The 25,453-nt window shown below is 34.8% G+C and overlaps 1 pseudogene across 1 annotated transcript; it reads left to right on the top strand.

The window, feature by feature from the left end:
* Positions 1–827: 827 nt before the first annotated feature.
* On the top strand, positions 828–7,724 carry LOC306652793 (flavin-containing monooxygenase 5-like; annotated as a pseudogene). The gene is made up of 4 exons: positions 828–962; positions 4,081–4,269; positions 6,169–6,331; positions 7,579–7,724. The product of its transcript is annotated as a flavin-containing monooxygenase 5-like (transcript).
* The last annotated feature ends 17,729 nt before the right edge of the window (positions 7,725–25,453 follow it).

Here is a 25,453-nt window from a genome sequence, read left to right as displayed (position 1 = left end):
CCATTGACTGTTGCTGCAGTTTGTACTTCTGTAGTTTATATTTCTTTTATCACAGCAGAAAATCAGATTAACTTCCAGATTGCAGCTGAAGAATCAGCCAGTTGCTTCTGGAAACAGTACAATAACACTATGGAGCTTCTCAGCTCTGGGTCCTGCAGGCAACAGGGTTGCCCTATCCTGTGCAGAAGATTCCTTCTGAAGACGGCAACCAAATCTGGCTTTCCCAAAGTCACCTCTTGTTACAGTATTTATTTGAGTGTCATGGCAACTGTCTTTTTTAAAAACTGTTGACAGATTTGTTTTGTAGTTTTAAGCCCCCTTGCTCTTCTCGACCAGTGACAAGGGAAGGGGACACTCCCCAACAAGGTCAGATCAGAATAGGTAGGGCTCACTGACCACCCGCTCCCAGCCCTCCGGGCAGAGGACAATCAGACGAGTCAGGGAGACCAGTCACAGCAGGAAATCATTTACTGAGGAAGTCACACACCTTTTATGTAGGGTGGGGGCTAGGTGGGAACCAGTTTAAAGGTCAGCAAGGCATGGGGTGTTCACGCAGGCAAGAGTCCCATAGGACTATATGGCAAGCACGAGCTGATCACGTTCACAGAACTGTTGTTAACCAATCCCTGATGGTGGTCTGATTTATCATCATTAACTATTGAAACTGCCTTTGAGGCCTTGATCTTGCTCACTCGCCAGGGAGTAAGGAGTCAGCCTGAGTTAGTTAACATGTCATTAGTCCCAACAGATTTGTGCTTTCTGTCTCTTGTAATTCTTTCTTTAGGACAAGTGGCATTGCCATAGCCAGGTGAAGACCTGTGGAGACCATGACCAAGAAAAGAATTGCTGTGATTGGGAGTGAATCCTGTGGACTCTCTTCTGTCAAGTGGTGCCTGGATGAAGACTTGGAATCTGTTTGCTTTGAAAGGACTGATGACATTGTAGGGCTTTGTAGGTATCAGGTAAATCTCCTTGTCCATTAATACTTGAAGTCCTCCCTGCAGATGGGTGCATGCAACATTTTATCTCATGTTTGGTAATATGAGAGTTTGATAGTGACTAAACCTGATAAAATTCTGCCTGTCCCTTTTTTTTTCCTTTTCTATTGTCTATGAAAACCACAGACAACATTTTTATTTCATTAATTTTTCTATTTTTCAGAAGAGGGAGACAATCTGGTGAAGCAGGGAGGATGAGTAACAGAACAACATATATTAGAAAGCACAAAGGGATTAGAAAATGTAGAGTGGTTGCTTCTGATATGTCTTAAAGGTAAATGAGCTATAATGACCTGCTAACATCTCCTTCCAGGAATATCCCCCTCCAATCGTCAACATTACTTTATATATATATCAGTTTACTTTCATGTTACCTTATGAATGAAATTACTTGAAAAGTTAATAAATTTCTTTCAAAATGCTAAGGATTTAATAAGTACTCAATGTTATAAAATAATCTGAATATTTTTGAGTCAAACTGCAGATCTAAAAATCATTAAAGCAAGCTAAACTGCACTTTTCAAACTTTAATGTACACATGAATTACTGGAGATTCTCATGAACTAATTTGGAGTATACCAAAATTTTCCATTTCTGACAAGCCCTAAGTGATATTTATGCTGATGATCAGTTAACAATTTCACATAGTAAAGTTTTAAAGTATAGCAGATAGACAAATAGTTGTCATGTGGGCATACTATAATATAAAATGTTATTGTTTAATCAGAAAATTAAATAATATACACACTTTAATAAAATGTTTTTTTAAATAACCATGAATTTCATAACTTCTTCTTTCTCAAAAAACTGGCAAAAATGAGAACAAGAGAATAAATGGATTGAAAAACACTTAAAAGAATATAGTTGTCCACTTTTGCTCCATATATAAGAATTAATCACTGGGAGAACATTAACAAAAAATGATGTCAGCTCATTCATGAGATTCTGGTGGTATTGATCTGGAGTCCCAATTACGCACTCTTCTAGGTAATACAGGAAACATGAAGAGCAAAAATGTTAATTATGACAGAGATATAGTCATAACCACAACTTAAATGTATACTTTGGTTGAAATAGATAAAATAAATAAGAAAAGACTTGAAAGGAGACTCCTAAAACCTTATTAGTAGTCAAAAAGAAATAATTATGGAACAGACAAATGAGTATGGTCAATTTCGGATTCCTACACTAAATAATTCTTTAATAAGAAATGGGAGGAAAATAAACCTGAATGTGGACAAATCCAACATTCTGTTTTGTGGATATTTAATGTTTTGTAATACCTACTCTCCTAATATTTATTCATTTCTGTAATACAAAGGAAGGAGAGGGTCCAAATTGGTTAAGATGATTTTCTATAATAAAAAAATAATTTAAATTTAATAGGTTTGATAACCTGTGGTTTGTGACATTTCAGTGACAGTATAATAGGCTGGATTCATATTGCATTACTTTATTGGATTACCACCTTAACCCCATGAAGTAATTAATTGGAAATTTTTGAGGAAGCAAAAAGTTTGTTGTAGGAAGGAAGACACTGAACTAGGGATTAATGTCATCTGAACCAGTGCTTCTCAGTTTTCATGTGCATCTGACTCATTTGAATATTTTGTTATGTTAGTTCTGATTAAGTAAGTCTAGGAAGGGGCCTAAAATTCTGCATTGTTAACAATGTCCCTAGTGATCCCCTTTGTTCTGGTCCACAGACCATACTTTGGGAAGCAAGGATCTAGAACAGTGGTTCTCAAATTTCAGTTATTTTTTCTTAAGCATTTAACTTGTTTTCTTTTTATTTTATGAATAATGCTGATAGTAACATCTTTTAACAATAATCTTTGTTTGCAAGTCTGAATATTTCTTTATAAGGCTATGTAAACTTCAAGGATTTTTATATACATTGCAAAATTATTCAGAAAATATTGTACTAACTTATACTCTCCCTCATATGTTTTGATCTAATCCATTTTTACTCACTTAAATGACTGTTACCCAGCAAAAGTAACAATGGGGTAAATAACAACTTATACTGGAAATAGATTTAGTACATTTTCTTGAGAGCAATGTCTCAATATATATGAAAGTTCTTGAGACTTATTCATTCAGCTGGGAAGTTCTCACTTGGAATTTCTTGGATTGCCAACCAATGAGTTCTAAGAATGGATTTAATGTGACTACTTTGTTCACATGTTTAGAACTTTAGGTGGGATAGCTAGAATTTCTGGGGGCTATTTGAATATTTCTCTATCTTAGATATTTTATTCCATGTGCCTTGGTTGGGCTTCCTAACAGTATTGTGGTCTCAATGTAGTTGGAGTTTTTATAGTAAAAATTTAGAATATCCCCCAAAAGCCCAGGTGTTTAAGTCTTGGTATCCAATGCAGCATTGTCAAGAGGTGGGTCTTTTGGAAAGTGACTCATTCAGTAGGGTTCTGACATCATCAATGAATTAATTCATTGACAGCTGAATGGATTACTAGGCAGTGGTAGAAACTGTAGGCGGGTGGGACATGGTTGAAAAGAAGATCACGGGTTCAGGGGTGTTACCCTTGGGGACTCTACCTTGTCCTGGGCCTCTTCCCCCAACCCCTGCTTTCTGGCTACCATGAGCTTAGAAGCTTTCCTCTGCCATACCCTTCCACCAGGATTTTCTACCTTGCCTGAAGCCAAAAGAAGTGGAGCTGAATCCTCTGAATGCATGAGCCAAAAGAATTCTTTCTCATTGTCAGTTATTTGGGTCACAGCTACAAAAGCTAACTTCTTACATGACTGCTGGGTTCCACCAAAATCAGCCTTCTAAGACACCCAGGTGGAAGCTGCAATACTACTTATTACTTAGTATTGAATGTCATTCAGTGCCATTTCAACTGTATACTGTTGGTCAAAAGCAAGTCATAAAGATACTGAGTTTAAAGAGGAAGGAACTATACAGATGCACAAGTACTGGGAGATGTATGGGGGTGTTATATGTGTGCATTTGTTTGAATTGGCACTTATTTCAGGAAATTTTTCAACTGTTCACTGGCTATTTGTAAATCATGAAATTAGTTCCCAAGTTGCCATGAATACTTCTAATTTATGGCAGGAAAATCTTGAAGAAGGGAGAGTCAGTATTTACAAGTCAGTGATCATCAATACTTCTAAGGAGATGATGTGCTTCAGTGAATACACCATCCCAGATCATTATCTTAACTTCATGCACAATTCCCAGGTCCTTGAGTATTTCAGGATTTATGCCAAAGAATTCAACCTTTTAAAGTATATCCAGTTCAAGGTAGTCAGTTTTGAGGGTGTCTTTGTGTTTGAAGTGCTTCATCAAGTAAATGAATAATGTGGCTTCATTTACCAGTGATTATGTGTAAATATTAGGTTGATATGCCCAAGTACAAAGACTACATTCTTTGTTCTCTTTCTAAAATACCCCTGGGAAAGTCTGTCATATATTTTGGCTGCAGATACAGAAAGACACCTGCCACCAATATTTTCATTGTCTTCATTTCACAATCTGCTTATAATAAAGGAGATGAGGGGAATGAATATATATGGGAATTTTAAATCTTTGTGGTTCCACAACTTTTCCACTATTGCTTTATTCTTTTATGTTTTCTGAGGCACTTTTCAATATATTATTTATGTGATCACCAAAACAACCTGGTGAAGTACATAGTGACAGGGAAGTTATTGAGGAAGCAAATAAGTTAAATCTGGTGCACAGAGTAGAACACTGGATTAGGAAACAAAACCCTGAATTCTTGTCCTTGTTCTTACCACTAATTAACATGTGACCTGAGATGAGTTAGTTTCTCAACTTGAATTTATCATAATTTTCTTTTTATGTAAAAGAAGATGATTGTACTGTATGAATTTGGTTCCTTCCTTCTCTAAAATCTGCTATGAATTTCCCATAATTTATAATCATGACCATAAACAGATATATAACCTGACTTAAAGCCCAAACCTTCCACATTTTTCTGTTTAGCAACAATAATAAAATGGTAATATCTGGTGACAATTTCCAAATCCAGTGGTGCACCTCTGACCTATTTAAGTGACAGTTCTTGAACAAGTTTGTTACTGTACTAAGCAGTGATGATGCAAAGACAAAAAAATAAGTAACTTAACTAAGTAACTGTGTTTAAAGACAGAAAAAATGAAGAAAATCATTATTATACATACAAGTAATAAACCAACTGATAAGTGCTGTAGAGATCTATACATTGCAGCTCATAACAGGGATGTTTAACCCACCAGGAAAGAGGAATCAAGTTCCTGAAAAGATTTTTAGAGAAGATAATGTCCAAACTGAGTTTTGAGTAGAAAGGAGTCTACTAAATTAAGAAGGAATAAAAGCATAATCCAAGTAGAAGCACCAGCTTGTGTAAAAACACATGACAGGAACTATAAATAGTATAGGATGGTTAAGGCTTAGTGTCTCTATTATTCAACCAAGACATTAAAGCAAAGGCCCTAGAAGCTCATTGGAATGCATTCTTGATGTTTCCTTAGGCTAGCAGAGTAACCTAAAAGTATTTATTGCTTTTTTTGAAAAACTAAAAATTATACCACTATTTCCCTATATCACAGCCTCTTTCTCTATAATTACTTGTAATTACAGTGGGCATATGTAAAAGGCAAAGAGAGATTCCTTTTAAAAAAATAAGAGCCACTGAAATATTTTCCCACTCTAACATGAATGGGAGCCTCATAGTCACATGTTTGAGGTTAGTAAAAGAGAAAAGGATTTGGGCATCAGAAGACATCAGAGAGTTTGGGGATGTCTGAGGTTAGTGGAGGATTAGGTGTTTAGTACACGGAATGTCACAGAAGTACAGAAGAAATTCAGGATTTATTCAGATGCTATAATGCCTTAAGGCAGAGACTAAAAATCTTCACAAATCCTACTTTTCTAGAGGCACAGGAGAGTACATTATTCTGTCAACTCCATTTTACTTTATCTGCCATATAAAAATCTTCTCATTCAGACCACAACCTCAAATAAAACTGTTCTTTATGGAGTATGAAAATCAAATATTCTTGAAAGGACCCTCATGATGTGATGGTACTAGCAGTATTGACTTTTTGTGTAACATTTTTCAGGAAAAGTCATGTCTGGGAAGATATACATTGTACTGACTTTAGTTACAGTCCCCTGTGTATGTTACTTTTCTTTCAGACCACTGTGCACAGTGTGAAGAAGAGGCCTGATTTCTCTACCTCAGGCCAATGGTAGGTGGTCACTGAGTGTGAAGGGAAAGAGGAGGTTAAAGTCCTTGATGGAGTCATGCTTTGCACTGGCCATTACACTAATGCTCACTTATCCATGGAAAGCTTTCCAGGTGAGTGACCTACCAGAAAGGAGGGTGACACTAAAGCCATGCCTTTGACACTGAGGAATAGAAGGTTGTGGTCTGAGTGATTTTTACTTTAGGGTGAAATAAGGCTTACCCTAATTCTGCATGTTCCCTTGAAAATGGGATAATTTGTTTTATTGCCATTTGGGCAATGGTAATTTTAGAGTTTAGAGGTCTGTGAACAATCATGCCACCACATAATGCCATTTCAGTCAAGGCTGGAGTACATACAGAGTGGTGATCCCATAAGATTACAATGTGGGCTGAAAAATTACTACTGGTTGGGCAGTATCATAGCCATTATAATATCATGGTGATGTTGATGTACAAACCCATCTGCACTGTCACTTGCATAAAATTATAGCTCACACAATTATATATGTGGTACATAACAATAATAAACAACCATGTTACTGGTTTATGTATTTACTACATTTAGTGTAGAGTATACTGATTCTACTTATAGAAACATTTACTGTAAAGCAGACTGCCATGTTACACCAACTAGCCTCACATGTCTCATTTTTTTGTGGGTCTTGATTGCATCAGGAGGCCACATGGAGTGACTGGCCTAAACAATCTATGCTTATGTAAGTACTTCTGTGATGTTTTCACAATAATGAAACCAACTTACAGCAAAATTTTGAGAACGTATGTATTTCTGATAAGTACAATATGATTGTATTTAGTTTCACAATGACTTTGGTCTTTGTAAGGATCAAAAAGGAAGACTGTTGAACTCTTACACAGCATTGGTTCAGATGTGGGAGTTTTCAGTGATTGAGGAAACAAACAAATATTGAGTTTCTAAGGGTTAAATGAAAACTTGAATAAATTTAGTTTCGGTTTGGGAACTGAACTTTCTTTTTCTAAAAAATGCACTTTATGTATATCCTAGATTATACAGAAACATATGTACTCTAAATGGAAATGGGAGTATTTATCTAAGGGAATGAAAAGACAAAGGAAAATATCAGTTTTCTGAGGCATTTGGATGTGTGAGTCTGCAAATACAAAATACAAACTACATACGATAAAGGAATCACAATTTACTCTTCTGGGGCTATGGAAGAAAAAATAAGCAAATATATTGAGAATAACAAGAATAGCTGAATAAAGGGAGATCATATGGAGAATATGTGCTTCAACTTTAAATTCTACAAAAGAATGATTTTACAAATGTTATCCATCATATAAACTATCATCCAAAATTATTTTATATTCTCTTGCAGGGACTGAGAAGTTCAAAGGACAGTATTTCCATAGTTGAGACTATAAAAACCCAGAGACATTGGCTGGAAAAAGAGTCTTTAAAATTGTTGGGAATTCTGGAGGAGATCTTGCTGTATAGATTAGCTACACAGCAAAGCAGGTTTGAGTCAATAATTTACTTTGCTTTATTCTTTCTTCAGTCTTATCAAGAAGGTAGACCCAACAGAGTATGGATGGCTGCACATTGCCCATCAGTACCAGTGGCAAATATGGGGCATGGTTTCATTGCCTCAACTGGCATCATGATTGATGCTAATGGAGGGACGTGATTACTGACTAGAATTCCACTATTCAGTTGGCTCTATACTAAGGAATGAGTTCACTGCTTCAGGCTACAATCAGAATCCCAGTTAGGGCTGGGGCTGTAGCACAGTGGCAAAGTGTTGGCCTGCCATGGGTGAGGCACTGGATTCCATCCTTAGCACCACAGAAAAATAAACAAATAAATCAAAGGCATACTGTCCATCCACAACTACAAAAAAAATTTTTAAAGAATTCTAGTTAGCCTCTCCCTGGATTTGATCAAGACCAGGTATTTGTTGGAAGAGTTTGTGTAAATGCAATATGGAGAGGGTGAATTGTCCATAGGCCAGAAGAAATGCCATGTTCTCATATAAAGGAAGGTGCATTTTGGTAATTAAAAACTGTTACTTAAGAGGATGAGGGGTGAGTTTCCTTTTTACCACTCAAATGGAAAAAAAAAAAAGAAGCAATCTAATCCCTTCAAAAACATATGGATATCAGCACTTGCCCACTGAGCCACTTCCCCAGTAGATGTAGTTCCATCAGTATCAAGCACTTGATATACATTCATCAATATTGACTCTGCCAGGTAGATCTGTCAATATCAACCTGTGCGTTAGATTTGTTGATATTGAATCATTGGTGTAGATGTTTTCATATCAACTCATCAGGAAAGATTCATTAAATTGACTCAACTGGTCATATCCATCAACATTGACTCATCAGTGTAGATTCTTTAGTATTGACCCATTGGTCTGGATTTGTCAATATTGACTCAAATATGTAAATTCATTGATATAATCTTGGAGGTGTAGATTCATCATTATCTACCCATCAGATTAGATTGCCTGACGTTGATTTGTTAATATCAATTCTTCAATGTACATATGTCAATATTGATGGGGTACCTTTGTCAATACCTTCTCACCTGTATACATATGCGGACATCAACCCATCACTGTGGACTCATCAATTATGACTTTTGGGGTTATATTCCTTGATATCTACTTGCCAGTGTAGATTTATTGATATCAATCTGTTGAGGTAGATTTTTCCATATTGACTTTACAGGATATATTAGTTAATATCAACTTGTGTAAATGTCCATCAATTTTTAATGTTTTGATGTCAATTTATCAATATAGGTTTGCCAATATCAATTCAACAGTATACATTTGCCAATATTAAGTGGTCATGGTAGATTCTTCAATATTCACAAGTTCATATAGATTTTGTTAATATCAACCCATTGGGGTAGATTTTACCAAGCAGTCATCATGAATTATCTGCTCTTGACTAAACTGAGTAGAATTATTGATGTTGACTCAACTATGTAGATTCATAAATATCAACTTTTCAGTGTAGATTTATCAGTATTGATTTGTTGAAATCAAATCATCAATGTAGATTCATTGATATCAACTGGTGCAGGTACATTCATTGATAAGGACCCATACATGTAGTTTCATTTATATTGACCCACGGGGGTAGATTCATCAATATCAACTTGTTGAAAACTATTTGACAATGTAGATTCATTGATATTGACAGATCTGGGTACATTAGTTAATATCAATCTGTCTGGGTATTCATTGATACAGTTCATCTGTGTAGATTTGTCAGTATTCACACATCAGGTTTGATTGATATCAGTTTTTCAATATCAATTCTTCATATTAGATTGGTTGATATCAACTCAACAGAGTAGATTCATCAATATCAATTAGCTGGTATATATTCATCAATATTGACATGTTGGTAAAGATTCACCAATATCAAGCAATTGGTGTCAATTCACTGATATTGATCCATCAGTGTTGACTTGCTGATATTTACCCATTGAGGTAGATTCATCAACATGGACTTGAGATAGATTCATTGACATTGACCCATGGGAGTTAATTATCATGGACCAGTTATGATAGATTTGTTAAAATCGACTCCTGTGTACATTTGTTAACATTGACACATCAGTGTAGATTCATCAATATCGCCATGTTGGAAAAATTGCTTAATATTGATTTGTCCATATTGATTCTTTGATATAAATTTGTCAAAATTGACTCTTTGGGGTAGATTTGTCATTATCAACCCATTGGGGTAGATTTGCAATATCAACTTAACTAGTTAGGTTTGTTGAAATTGACTTGATGTTGTAGATTCATCAATATTGACTTGTGAGAGATCCAAGATGGTGGACTAGAGGGAGGTTGTGTTCTTTGTTGCTCCATAACTCAGAATTCAAGGAGTGAAAAATCCATTTCTCTGTGAGGCAATATCTGGTGCTCGTTGATCCCCTGCTCTTTACCCCATTTGTCCATTGTTATCACCTGCCATCTGCCAGCGTATTGCTTACTTTTGAGTGTACATCTCCCATGGACTACTGCCTATGACCCACCAATTGCCTATTTGCCTGCCTCTTGCCTGCCTTTCACCTACCCATCACCCACCTCACGATGTTCACCTGCCAATCATCTATTGTTAACTTGCAAACCACCAGCAGATTGCCTGATGACCACTGTTGCCTGGAAGTCCACTGTCACAGTACCCACAGGTTTGTTTACATGTGGCTGCCACCATTTTGGGAAAACAAACAGGAACTACAGGACCACCAGCCAGACTGAATACACCATGCCTCCAGGACCACTGAACTGACTGTGCCCCACCAAAACTTGGCACCTGTGCCCTGCACTGCAGCTCTCCATTTGCCAACACATTTGGAAGCCAGTGCTGTCATCTTGGATTATCCTGGAAGTGAAAGCCACCATCTTTAGGTGGGGCAATACCACCCTGAGACATGTGCTGGAGACTGGAAGTTCATTGTCAGGTACATCAGGCTACTGAATACTGAAGTGTGTGAATAGTATATGATTGTGGTAGTGTAGTTTTTTTTTTCTCTTTTTGAAAAATTGTATGTTTTTATTTCTTTATTTTTCTCACTCTACTTCCTTTTGTGTACTTTTTTCCTAATAGTCTCTTTCTTCTTTTTCTCATGCTAACAACCAACTTCTTTTGATCCCACTTTCATTCTTCCTATGATATACTACTTCTAAATATTTTATTTTATCCCATTAACATTTACATCCTACACCCCTCCTCATCCTCTTTGTCTACCATTAGAAATTGTAGGTCTCATTGCAAATCTATTTGGCATATTGTATATAATAATCAAACTCAACCTCTTTGTTTATTATGACAACATTATTAATGTCCATAGGGGGTATTTGGTATAGCAGTACATATTATCTGTACTGGGTGCTGCTAATATTGATCTCCCCCTTAAAGAAGAGGTTTTGGAAACATTCAGGATCACTACAATTCTATAGAAGGGAAACTGCTATACCCTAGATCTGCACTGCTAGAGAGGAAGATACATGACCAACATGAAAAAGCAAGGGAAGAAAGTATTCCAAACAAACCAAGATTCTATATTAATAGAATCTAATGAGAGCACAGTATAATAAATGTCAGAGTAGTTCAGAATATACTTAATTAAAATGATTTGTGAAGCAAAAGATGAGAGAAGAAAGCAAATGTGGGCAATGAATGATCACTCCAGTAAACAGTTGAAAGAGTAAATACAGGAGGTAAAAGAGCATTTCAACAAAGAGATAGAGAGTCTCAACAAAAACCAAACAGAAATTCTTGAAATGAAGAAAACAATAAAACAAATAAAAACCTCAGTGGAAAGCATCACCAACAGGCTAGATCACTTGGAAGACAGAACCTCATACAAAATAGTTAATATTGAAAATAATGTTGGCCAAACAGAAAAAAATAGTAAGAAATTTTGAATGGAACATCCAAGACTATGGGATAACTTTAAAAAACCAATTTTAAGAATTATCAGGATTGAGGAAGGCACAGAGATACAAAACAAAGGAATGAACAACCTATTCAATGAAATAATATCTGAAAAATTTCCAAAACCCAAGAAAAACTGGAAAATGAACAAGAGGCTTACAAAATTACAACAGATCTACATCAGGGAATATTATAATGAAAAGGCCTAACATCCAGAATAAAGGTAGAATATTAAAGGTTTTGAAAGAAAATAATCAAATTGCATGTAGGGGGAAACCAACATAGATATCAGCAGATTTCTCAGCCCAGATCCTAAAAGCTGGAAGGGCTGGGAACAATCGATTTCAAGCTCTCAAAGAGCATGTTTGCCAACCAAGATTCTTATACTCAGCAAAACTATCTTTCAGATTTGAAGACAAAATAAAATCCTTCCATGATAAACAGAAGTTGAAAGTATTTACAAATAGAAACCCTGAACTACAGAACATTCTCAATAAGATATTTTATGAGGAGGAAATGAAAAACAACAATGTAGTTCAGCAAAGGGAAGAATTATCCTAAAGGAGAAGTCAATCAAAGGAGAAATCAAGTAAAGTTGAAAACCAAAAATAAGCCACAATGTCTGAGAATACAAATCATATCTCAATAATGTTAGTGACCTAAACTCATCAATCAAATTTTTCTGTTTCAAAATGGTTATGATTTTGTCAATCTACACGTTAGGTTAGGAAGGATAGCCCTTTGTGGTATGACTTGTAAATATCTCCCTTATCTCCCTTAATTGTCTTTCTTAAAAGCTTTTTTATGATGCTTCTTTCCATAAAAGATTGATTTTTCTGTAACACAATGTAACAGTGAAATAATTTATGACTTCGGGATTTTGACACATGCAAGGTTAGACAGTTCTTGCTAACTTCAGATATGTATAGAAAAAATTTAAGTTTTCTTATTATCTAATGAATGTGTTATTTGAAAAATATCTTTTGTATATCTGGAAATTATTATGATATATAAAGTGAGGCAGGGATATTACTTTATCACTATAACATTTATTAAATACTATTTTTCCCAGTGATATGAGGAGATGTCCTCTTTATATATTCAATTTCTATTTGTATCTGAATATACTTATTTTAGGACATTCGTTTTGCTAATAGACCAGTTTGATACTTTTAAATTATAGAACTTTTAAGAAATGCCTGAATATATTTTAGTGCTTGTCCAATTTCTATGTTTTTTACTATTAAATTTAGCATCAGGTGATAATAGCTTAAAACTGTGAAGTTCTCATTGAGGTTTTGTTAAATTTACAATTTAATTTACAAAATAATATGGCTCTTCTAATTGTAGAAATGCTATTTTTTTTTACTTCAGTGGTATTTTAAATTTAATTTTTAATATGTCTCACATTTTTATTTACAACATAATATATTTTTATTACTGCTATATATGAAAGCTTTTCTTCCTTTAAATCTTCCTAAATATTGTTTGAATATATGTAAACTACTGATTTTTGTATGTTGATTTGTACTTGGTAATCTAATTGAGTTATCTTACTGTTTATAGTAGCTGTTAATAAAATTTTGTGAATCTTCAAAAGAAAAAAAAGGAATTATTATTGCAAATGAGTCAGTTACCAGAATATTTAGTGCAGCATATTTATATAACAGTAAATTGATGTGGCTGTAACTCTATAATATGCTGATTTTAAGTCCTTTGGGTATAGGCCAAGGAGTGGGATAGCTGGGTCAAATGGTAGGCCCATTCCAAGTTTTCTAAGGAATCTCCACACTGCTTTCCAGAGTGGCTGCACTAATTTGCAGTCCCACCAGCAATGTACGAGTGTACCATTTTCTCCAAATCCTCGCCAACACCTATTGTTGTATGTGTTCTTGATAATCGCGATTCTAATTGGGATGACATGGAATCTTAGTGTAGTTTTGATTTGCATTTCTCTTATTACTAAAGTTGTTGAACATTTTTTCATATATCTGTTGATTGCTTGTACATCTTCTGCGAAGAGTCTGTTCATTTCCTTAGCCCATTTGTTGATTGGGTTATTTGTATTCTTAGTGTAGAGTTTTTTGAGTTCTTTATGTATTCTGGAAATTAGTGCTCTATCTGAAGTATGAGAGGCAAAGACATTCTCCCACTCTGAAGGCTCTCTCTTCGCATTGCTGATAGTTTCCTTTGCTGAGAGAAAGCTATTTAGTTTGAATCTTTCCCAGTTATTGATTCTTGCTTTTATTTCTTGTGCTATGAGAGTCCTGTTAAGGAAGTCTGATCCTAAGTCAACAAGGTGAAGATTTGGACCTACTTTTTCTTCTATAAGATGCAGGGCCTCTGGTCTGATTTCAAGGTCCTTGATCCATTGTGAGTTGAGTTTTGTGCAAGGTGAGAGATAGGGGTTTAGTTTCATTGTGTTGCATATGGATTTCCAGTTTTCCCAGCACCATTTGTTGAAGAGGCTATCTTTTATCCATTGCATATTTTTGGCACCTTTTTCTAGTATTAGAAAATTTTATTTATTTGAGTTTGTGTCTGTCCGTGTCCTCTATTCTGTACCATTGATCTACCTGTCTATTTTGGTGCCAATACCATGCAGTTTTTGTTGCTATTGCTTTGTAGTATCGTTGAAGTTCTGGTATTGCGATACCCCCCGTTTCATTCTTCCTGCTAAGGATTGCTTTAGCTATTCTGGGTTTCTTATTCTTACAGATGAAATTCTTGATTGCTTGCTCTATTTCTGTGATGAACATCATTGGGATTTTAATTGGAATTGCATTGAATCTGTATAGCACTTTTGGTAGTATGGCCATTTTGACAATATTAATTGTGCCTATCCAAGAACATGGGAGATCTTTCCATCTTCTAAGGTCTTCCTTAATTTCTTTCTTCAGTATTCTGTAGTTTTCGTTGTAGAGATCTTTTACCTCTTTGGTTAGATTGATACCCAAGTATTTATTTTTTTTGAGGCTATTGCAAATGGATTTGGTTTCTTCATTTCCTTTTCAGCTGTTTCATCATTTGTGTATAAAAATGTTGTACATTTATGCGTGTTGATTTTATAGCCTGCTATTTTGCTGAATTCCTTGATGAGGTCTAGAAGTTTTCTGGAGGAGGTTTTTGGATCCTCTAAATATAGAATCAAGTCATCTGCAAATAGTGACAGCTTAAGTTCCTCTTTTCCTATTCATATCCCTTTAATTTCTTTAGACTGCCTAATTGCTATGGCTGGAGTTTCCAGGACAATGTTGAATAGAAGTGGTGAAAGAGGACATCCCTGTCTTGTTCCCGTTTTTCAATGGAATGGTTTCAGTTTTTCTCCATTAAGAATGATATTGGCCATGGGCATAGCATAAATAGCCTTTACAATGTTCAGGTATGTTCCTACTATCCCTATTTTTTCTAGTGTTGTCAGCATGAAGGGGTGTTGTATATTGTCAAATGCTCTTTCTGCATCAATTGAAATAACTATGATTCTTATCTTTAAGTCTATTGACATGATAGATTACGTTTATTGATTTTCAGATGTTAAACCATCCTTGCATTCCAGGATTGAACCCCACTTGATCGTGGTGCACAATTTTCTTAATATGTTTTTGCATACGGTTTGCCAATATTTTGTTAAGGATCTTAGCATCTATATACATCAAGGGTATTGGTCTAAAATTTTCTTTCCTTGATGTGTCTTTTCCTGGCTTGGCTATGAGGGTGATATTAGCTTCATAGAATGAGTTCGGTAGGGTACCCTCCTTTTCTATTTCCTTGAATACTTTGAGAAGTATTGGAGTGAGTTCTTCTTTGAAGGTCTTGTAGAACTCGGCTGAGGATTCGTCTGGTCGTGGGCTTTTCTTGGATGGTAGATTTTTAATGGCTTCTTCTATTTCATTGCTTGATATTAATCTGTTTAAATCATGTATGTCCTCCAGGTTCAGTTTGGGAGGAGCATATGTCTCTAGAAATTGGTCAATGTTTTCAGTACTTTCTGTTTTGTTGGAATACAGATTTTCAAAGTAGCTTCTCATTATGTTTTGTATCGCAGTGGTGTCTGTTGTGATATTTCCTTTTGCGTGATGTATTTTAGTAATTTGAGTCTTCTCTCTCCTCTTTGTTAGTGCGGCTAAGGGTTTATCTATTTTGTTTACTTTCTCAAAGAATCAACTTTTTCTAATGCCAATTTTTTGAATACTTTCTTTTGTTTCAATTTCATTGATTTCAGCTCTGATTTTAATTATAACCTGTCTTCTACTACTTTTGCTGTTATTCTGTTCTTCTTTTTCTAGGACTTTGAGCTGTAATGTTAGGTCATTTAATTGTTGACTTTTCATTCTTTTCTGGAATGTGCTCCATGCAATGAATTTTACTCTTAGTACCACTTTCATAGTGTCCCAGAGATTTTGATATGTTGTATCATCATTCTCATTGACTTCTAAGAATTTTTTAATCTCCTCCCTGGTGTTTTTTGCTCTCCATGTTTCATTCAATAGCATATTATTTAGTCTCCAACTATTGGAGTAATTTTCTTTTTTTACTTTGTCATTGATTTCTACTCTCAGTCCATTATGATCTGATAGAACACAAGGCAGTATCTCTATTTTTTTGCATTTCCTAAGGGCTGCTTGGTGGCATAACATATGGTCTATTTTCCAGAAGGTTCCATGTACTGCTGAGAAGGAAGTGTATCTGCTCCTTGATGGATGGAATATTCTATATATGTCTATTAAGTATAGGCTATTGATTGTGTTACTGAGTTCTATGTTTTCTTTGGTTGGATTTTGTTTGGAAGATCTATCTAGTGGTGACAGTGGTGCATTAAAGTCGCCCAGAATTATTGTGTTGTGGTCTATGTGATTCTTGAAATTGAGAAGGATTTGTTTGATGTACAGGGATGCACCATTGTTTGGGGCATAAATATTTACTATCATTATGTCTTCCTGATTTATGGTTCCATTAAGCAGTATGAAATGTCCTTCTTTATCTCTTCTGACTAACTTTGGCTTGAAGTTCACTTTATCTGATATAAGGATGGAAACCCCTGTTTTTTTTCTGAGTCCATGTGTGTGGTAGGTTTTTCTCCAATCCTTTCACCTTTAGTCTGTGGATGTCTTTTTCTATGAGATGAGTCTCTCGCAGGCTGCATATTTTTTGGGTCTTTATTTTTAATCCATTCTGCCAGTCTATGTCTTTTGATTATGAGTTTATGCCATTAATGTTCATGGTTATTATTGAGAAATGATTTGTATTCCCAAACATTTGGCTTATTTTTGGTTTTTAACTTGGCTTGGTTTCTCCTTTGAGTGGTTTTTCTCTAAGGTAGTTCCTCCCTTTGCTGACCTACATTGTTGTTTTTCTTTTCCTCCTCATGGAATATTTTGTTGAGAACATTCTGTAGTGCAGGCTTTCTATTTGTAAATTCTTTTAACTTTTTTTATGATGGGAGGATTTTATTTCATCTTCAAATCTGAAGGTTGTTTTACTGGGTATAGGATTCTTGGTTGGCAACCATGTTCTTTCAGAGCTTGAAATATGTTGGTCCAGGCCCTTCTAGCTTTTAGAGTCTGGCTTGACATGTCTGCTGCTATCCGTATTGGTCTCCCCCTATATGTAATCTGATGCTTTTCTCTCACGGCCTTCAAAATCCTATCTTTATTTTGAATGTTAGGTATTTTCATTATAATGTGCCTTGGTGTGGATCTGTTGTGATTCTGTGCATTTGGCGTTCTGCAAGCCTCTTGTATTTGATTTTCCATTTCATTCTTCAGGTTTGGGAAATTTTCTGATATTATTTCATTGAATAGGTTGTTCATTCCTTTGGTTTGTATCTCTGTGCCTTCCTCAATCCCAATAATTCTTAAATTTGGTCTTTTCATGATGTCCCATAGTTCTTGGAGATTCTGTTCATGATTTCTTACCATCTTCTCATTTTGGGCAACTTTATATTCAAGATTAAATATTTTGTCTTTAGTATCTGAGGTTCTGTCTTCCAAGTGGTCTAGTCTGTTGGTGATGCTTTCCATTGAGTTTTTTATTTGGTTTATTTTTTCCTTCATTTCAAGGATTTCCGTTTTCTTTTTTTTTTTTTTTTTTTTTTTAGAATCTCTATCTCTTTGTTGAAATGATCTTTTGCTTCCTTCAGGTGCTCTTTCAGCTTATTGATATTATCATTCATTGCCTGCACTTGCTCTCTTATCTCATCCTTTGCTTCGTGAATCATCTTAATCATGTATAAACTGAAGTCTTTTTCTGACATTTTTTCTAACATACTGTCATTGGATTCTATTACTATAGAATCTAGATTTGTTTGTATTATTTTCTTCCCTTTTTTTTTTTTCATGTTGTTCATGTATCTTCCCCTCTAGTGCAGCAGATCTGGGGTATTGCAGATTTCCCCCTATAGGTTTATTGTGGCCCTATAGGTGTCCAAAACCCTTTCTTTAAGGCGAGATCAATATTAGCAGTACCCAAATCAGACACTGTGCAATCCTAGACCAAATAGCCTGTATGGGGACAATAACATCAAGTAAATAAGGGAGAAAGCATCTCTGAGGGAACAGGTAAACCGAAGGAAAAGAAAGCAAGAAATGTAAAGAATTAAAAACTTATATTTTTTTAAAAAAGGAGAAAAAAGAAAATCTAGTGTATAGTAGTCATATACTAATGAAACCTCCCAGTGTTCTGTAGCCTGATGTATGAGAGGACCCTGACAATGAGTTTCAAGCCTCCAGCAGACGTCTCATGATGGGATTTGCCCCACCTGAAGATCGGAGCTACGGCTTCCAGGATTATCCAAGATGGCTGCTCTGGCTTCCAACTGTGTTGGCAAATGGGGTGCTGCAGCTCAGGGGTGGACGTGGTCAGCTGGATGTCCTGGAGACAGGATGCAGTTGGTCCGGCAGTGGTCCTGGAGGTCCGGTGTGTTTGGTGTGGTTGTGGGATCCAGGAGACCGGGTGCAATCAGTTGGTCTGGGTTCCCGGTGATAGGGCACAGTCAGTTGGTCTGGGGGTCCTGGCAGCAGGGAGCAGTCAGTTGATGTGAGGGCCCCAGAAGCAGGAAGTGATCGGTTGGGCTGAGGGATCTTGAAAATGGGGCGACCCTCTGTCTTCTAATTATCTAGTGACTTGGAGGAATATAAAAATTTTAATATGTGCTCAACAAATGCTAGCCCAGATGGGTTTAGAATGTACTCTGGAAAACTTGGTTACAGCTCTTTTTGCTGAACTTATGCAAAATTCTATAATTATGCTGGCTATTATTGTGTTATTTCTCTGTTTTTGTATCTCTGTTGGTGGTGCCTGCAGACTCAGCAGAAATTGTTAATTCTTCTGAAATTTGTATCATCAAGCTGTTCTTGATAGTGGGCTGCTTTTTATTATTTGCTGCTTTTACATCATACAGGATGCCAAGATTTTAACAATATGTGTTGTTTTAATTTAACTGATAATAGTAACCATATTCAAAAGGGACTGAATCATCTTAAGGACATTGTAAAGAGGTGTAAAAAGATGATGGAGATTGGGATTTATTTGGCTGGTTAACCTCATGGCTGCCAAATTTTACATGGATCAAATAGCTTTTCATTGGAGAATGTTTATTGATACATGCTTCATTATGCTGTGCTTGTATTTGCCAATGTTTCCTTTGCTTTCTCCCTCTACCTTCCTTAAAGATAAGACAAGTCATATCTATTCAAAAGACTATAAAAAACAAAAAAGCAGAGTTGTAGGGATTTCAAGTCTGTCAATATACAGAGGAATAAAAATTCTTTGAGTTGAGCAATCTCCTCAGGACTAAAGGCACTCTGTTTGAGTGACTTAGACATGCTCTGCAAATTCTCTGTCCCTGAGGCCTGGAGACATTATCTTATTATAATTACATTTGGTACTAGTGGACTCTAAGAAGCAAGAAAGTTATGTGATCTGCACATGGGCAAAGCTAACTCTACTGTGCATCCTAGGTAACTTGATATGACCCAGGAATGATTGAAAAACTGAACTGGCTTTCCCATGAGAGCCACTTCTTGCTCTTTGCCATCCTGAGTGCTTGCCTCTTTATTGGCTCTCCCCTTATCCCTTATAGCTGGACCCCAATTAATCTTTACAGAAATTCTGAAAAATAAGATAAATATTTGAAATAAGGAAAAAAGTAAACCAAATAAACTCAATGGGAAACATGACCAACAGACTCCATCACTTGGAAGACAGAACTTTTCAAAATGAAGATAAAATATTTAATCATGAAAATAAAATTGACCAAACAGAGAAGATGGTAAGAAATTATGCATGGAATATCCACGAAATGTGGGATACCGTGAAAACACCAAATTTAAAAATTATTGGAATTGAGGAAGACACTGAGATAGAACCCAAAGGAATGAATAACACTGCCAATGAAATAATATTCAAAAATTACCCAAACCTAGAAAATGAAATGGAAAATCAAATACAAGAGGCTTACAGAATACCAAATATACAAAATTGCAACAGATCCACACCAAGTCATATTATAATGAAAATCCATAACATTCAAATAAAGATAGAATTTTAAAGTTTACAAGAGAAATGCATCATATTACATAGAGGGAGAAACCAATACGGATATTATCAGATTTCTCACCCCAGACTCTAAATGCTAGAAGGATGTGAAAAAGTTTTTTTCAAGGTCTTAAAGAACATGGTTGCCAACATAGAATCTTATACCCATTAAAACTAACTTTCAGATTTGATAAAGATATAAAATCCTTCCATGATAAACAAATGTTAAAATAATTTGCAAATAGAAAACCTGTGCTTCAGAACATTCTCAGCAAAATATTCCATGAGTCGGAAATAAAAATAACAATTTAAGTCAGCAAAGGAAGGAAGTACCCTAATTGTAAAACCAACAAAAAAGGAAAACCAAGGCACATTAAAACCTAAAAATAATCCAAAATTACCAGAAATACGAATTGTATCTCGATAATAACCCTGAATGTTAATGGCCTAAGGTACAGGTCTATATCAAAAGGTATGGACTGGAAGATTGGAATAATAAGAAATATCCAACATATGCTGCCTTCAAGAGACTCATCTCATAGAAAATGACAACCACATACTAAAGTTGAAAGGATGGAAAAAAAATATCATGCATATGGACTCAGAAAAAAGTGGGGGTTACTCAGGTAAAGGGGACTTCAATTCAAAGTTAGTCAGAAGGGATGAAGAAGAATATTTCTTACTGCTGGGAACCATCATTCAGGAAGACATAACATTTGCAAATATTTATGTTCCAAATAACAGCACAACTATGTATATCAAAGACTACAACATGATAATTATGGGTGAGTTCAACACACTGCTCTCACGACTAGATAGATATTACAAACAAAAACTGAACAAAGAAACTATTCAACTCAATAACACAATCAATAACAACCTAACACTCACATATAGAATATTTTATTGGTCAATGAGCAAATACATTTTATTCTCAGCAGCACATAGTTTCTTCTCTAAAATAGAACATATGTTATGCTACAAAGCAGCCCTTAGTAAATCCAAAAAATTAGAAATACTACCTTGTGTTCCATTACATCAAAATTGAATGAAATTAGAAATCAATGAGAAAAAAAAAAAAAAAACAGAAACTACCCCAACACCTGGAGACTAAATAATATGCTACTTAATGAAGCGTGGATAACAGAAAATATAAGGAAGGAGATAAAAATTATTAGAAGTAAATGAGAATGACAGTACAACATTTCAAAATTTCTGGGACACTATGAAAGTAGTACTAAGAGGCAAATTTATTGCATGAAGTGCATTAAAGGAAAGAATAAAAAATCAACAACGACCTAACAGTACATCTCGAAGCCCTAAAAAAAGAAGAGCACAATACCAAAAATAGTAGAAGACAGGAAATAATTAAAATCAGAGCTGAAATCAATGAAATTGAAACCAAAGGAACAATTCAAAAATTGACAAAATGAAAATTAGGTTCTTTGAAAAAGTAAACAAAATAGATAACCATTTAGCCACAGTAATGAAGAGAAGGAGTTAGAAAATTTACATTACAAAATTCATGATGAAAAGGGAAATATCTCAACAAACACTATTGAAATATATAATATAATTAGAAGCTATTTAGAAAATCTATACTCCAACAAAATAGAAAATTTCAAAGACATTGAAAAATTTCTAGAGACATGTGATCTTCCCACATTGAATCACGAGGACATTCACAATTTAAACAAATCAATTTCAAGCAATGAAATACAAAAAGCCATCAAAAAGCTTACAAAACAAGAAAATCCTGGAATCAGACAGATTCTCAGCTGAGTTCTACAAGACCTTCAAAGAAGAACTTATACCAATACTCCTCAAAGTTTTCCATGAAATATGGAGGAAGCTCTTCCAAATTCCTTCTATGAAGCCAGTGTCACCCTGACACCAAAACCAGAAAAACATGCATCAAGGAAAAAAAAATTTAGGCCAACATCCCTGGTGAACATAGATACAAAAATTCTTAACAAAATTCTGGAAAATCACATAAAAACTTATTAAGAGAATAATGCACCACAATCAAGTTGGGATCATCCCAGGGATGAAAGGTTGTTTCAACATCTGGAAATCAATAAATGTAATTCATCACATCAATAGACTTAAGGTTATGAATCATATGATTATTTCAGTTGGTGCAGAAAAAAAGTTCAATATATTACAACACCAATTTATGCTCCAAACACTAGAAAAAAAGGAATAGTAGGAACGTTCCTAAATATTGTAAAGGTTATCTATGCTAAGACCACAGACAACATCATTATTAATGGAGAAAAACCAAAAATGTTCCCTTTAAAACCTGGAAAAAGACATGGATGCCCTTTTTTGCCACTTCTATTCAACATCGTCCTTGAAACACTTCCCAGAGCAATTATGCAAACCAAAGAAATTAAAGGGATTCAAATAGGAAAAGAAGAATTCAAGGTATCACTGTTTGCTGATGACATGATGCTATATTGAGAGGATCCATAAAACTCCACCAGAAGACTTCTAGAACTAGAATTTCTGAATTCATAAATAAATTCAACAAAACAGTAGGATATAAAAATTACCACGCAAAAGTCTAATGCATTTTTATTCATAAGTGGTGAATCTTCTGAAGGTGAAATTAGGAAAAATTTCCATTCACAACAGCCTAAAACAAAATAACACTTGGTAATAAATCTAACAAAGAGATAAAAAAAATCTCTATGATAACTGCAGAACCCTGCAGAAAAAAAAATTTAAAAAGCCTTAGAGCTCCCATATTCTTGAGTAGGCAGAATTAGTACTGTCAAATTGGCCATACATCCAAAGGCACTATGTATATTTAACGGAATTTCAATTAAAATCTCAATGACATTCATCATAGAAATAGATAAAGTCATAATGAAATTCATCTGGAAGTATAAAACACCAAAAATATCCAATGCAATCCTGGGTAGAAAGAATGATGCAGGAGATATCACAATACCAGACCTTAAATTCTACTATTGAGCAATAGCAACAAAAACTACATGGTATTGGCACCAAAATAGATAGGTAGACCAAAGGTACAAACTAGAACAGACAGAGAAAAACCCACATAAGTATAGTTATCTCATACTAGATAAAGGTGCCAAAAATTTGTAAAGAACAAAAGATATCCTCTTCAACAAATGGTGCTGGGAAAACTGGAAATCCATATGCAGTAAAATGAAATTACACCTGTATCTCTTTCCCTGCACAAAACTCAACTCAAAATGGATCAAGGATGTAGGAATTAGACCAGAGACTGTTCACCAAAATCATCATGTTGGTTTAGGGCCAGACTTTTTTAAAAAGGCTCCCAGATCACAAGAAATAAAAGCAAGAATCAAAATATGGGATGGATTCAAACTAAAAAGTTTTTTTCTCAACAAAGTAAACAATCCATAATGTGACAAAAGAGCCTACAGAGTGGGAGAAAATCTTTTCTGCATGCACTTCAAATACAGCACTAATATTCAAAATTTATATAAAAAAATACAAAACTTTATAACAAGAATATTAACAACCCAATGGGTAATTGGGCTAAGGAACTGGTCAGACACTTCACAGAAGACATAGAGGTGATGTACAAATATATGAAAAAGTACACCTCATCTGTAGTAGTTGGAGAAATGTAATTAAAGACTACCCTAAGATTTTAACTAACTCCTATTAGAATGGTAATTATCAGGAACACAGAAATAATAAATATTGGTGTGGATGTGTGGAAAAAGTTGACTCATACATTGCTGGTGGGGTTGAAAACTTTTGCAGTCACTGTGGAAAGCAGTATGGAGATTCCTCAGAAATCTTGAAATAGACCCAAATTTGACCCAGTTATCTCACTCCTTAGTTTATATCCAAAGTACTGAAAATCAGCATACTACACTGACACAGTCACATCAATATTTATAGCTGCTCAGTTCATGACAGCTAGGTTGTGTAACCAATGTAGATTCTGTTCAATTAATGAATGGATAAAGAAACTGTGTTATATATACACAATGGAATACTATACTACTAAGTCATAAAGAAGAATAAAATTATGCATTTACTGGTAAATAGATGGAGTTGGAGGATATAATGCTAAGTGAAATATGCCAATCCCCTAAAACCAATGACTGATTGTCTTATCTTATAAGTGTATGATGATATATATAAGGGGGGAAATGTGGGTAAGTAAAGAATGGAGGCACTTTAAATTGTGTGGAGGATAATGGGGTGGGAGGGGGTGGAGGAAGAGAGAGTGGACTGAGAGAACACTATTACCCTATGTTCATGTATGATTACACAATTGGTGTGAGTGTACATTGTGTACGACCATAGAAACAATAGTTGCACCCCATTTGTGTACAATGAATCAAAATTCAGTCTTTAAAAATTATATATATAATTTTATATATATACCTTTATATATAAAATTATATATATTTATATTTATTTTTATTTATATATATTTATATTTATTTATGTATATATAAATTTTATAAATATATATATATATACTTTTAAAATACTGTCTTGTCACGGTATATTTGTCAGTATTGATGTATCAATTTTGATTGGTCAATGTAAATCCATTTATATCGACCCACAAGGGTAAATTTGTCATTGACTACCCATTGGGGTTGATTTTACAGTACCAACTCTTTGGTGTATATTCACAAATATTGATTCATTGGTGTAGATTTTTTCATATTGACCAAACTGAATACCAACTCAAATTGAGATTCCTCAATACCAACTCAAATGGTTTGAATCATTGACATCAACTTAATTGGTTAGATTCATTGAAATTGACTCATCAGTCTAGATTTAGCTACACTGACACATTGTGGTAGATTCATTGATATCTACTCATTGGTATAGATTTGTCAGTGTTGTCCCATCAGTGTAGATTAATTGATATCAACAAGAAGGCATAGATTCATTGAAATCAACTCTGGTTTAGATTGGTCAATAAAGCCTCAATGTGGTAGATTCATCAATATTAACCTTTCAGTCTTGATTCATCAATATTGACTTGACAGTGTAGATTTATTGATATCTACTCATTGGTGTGGATTCATTGACATATACTCACTGGCATATATTTATAAATAACAATCATAGGGGTACATTTGTTAATATAACCCATCAGTGTAAACTCATAAATATCTACTAGTTGGTGTAGATTCATTGATATTAACCTCTCAGGGTAGACTTGCCAGTATCTACTCTTCAGTGCAGATTCAGTGATATTGACCAATTGGGAAAGAATGG

This window comes from Sciurus vulgaris (assembly GCF_902686455.1).
Source record: "Sciurus vulgaris genome assembly, contig: HiC_scaffold_597_arrow_ctg1, whole genome shotgun sequence".
Taxonomy (NCBI): domain Eukaryota; kingdom Metazoa; phylum Chordata; class Mammalia; order Rodentia; family Sciuridae; genus Sciurus; species Sciurus vulgaris.
This window is presented reverse-complemented; position numbering and strand designations above follow the sequence as displayed.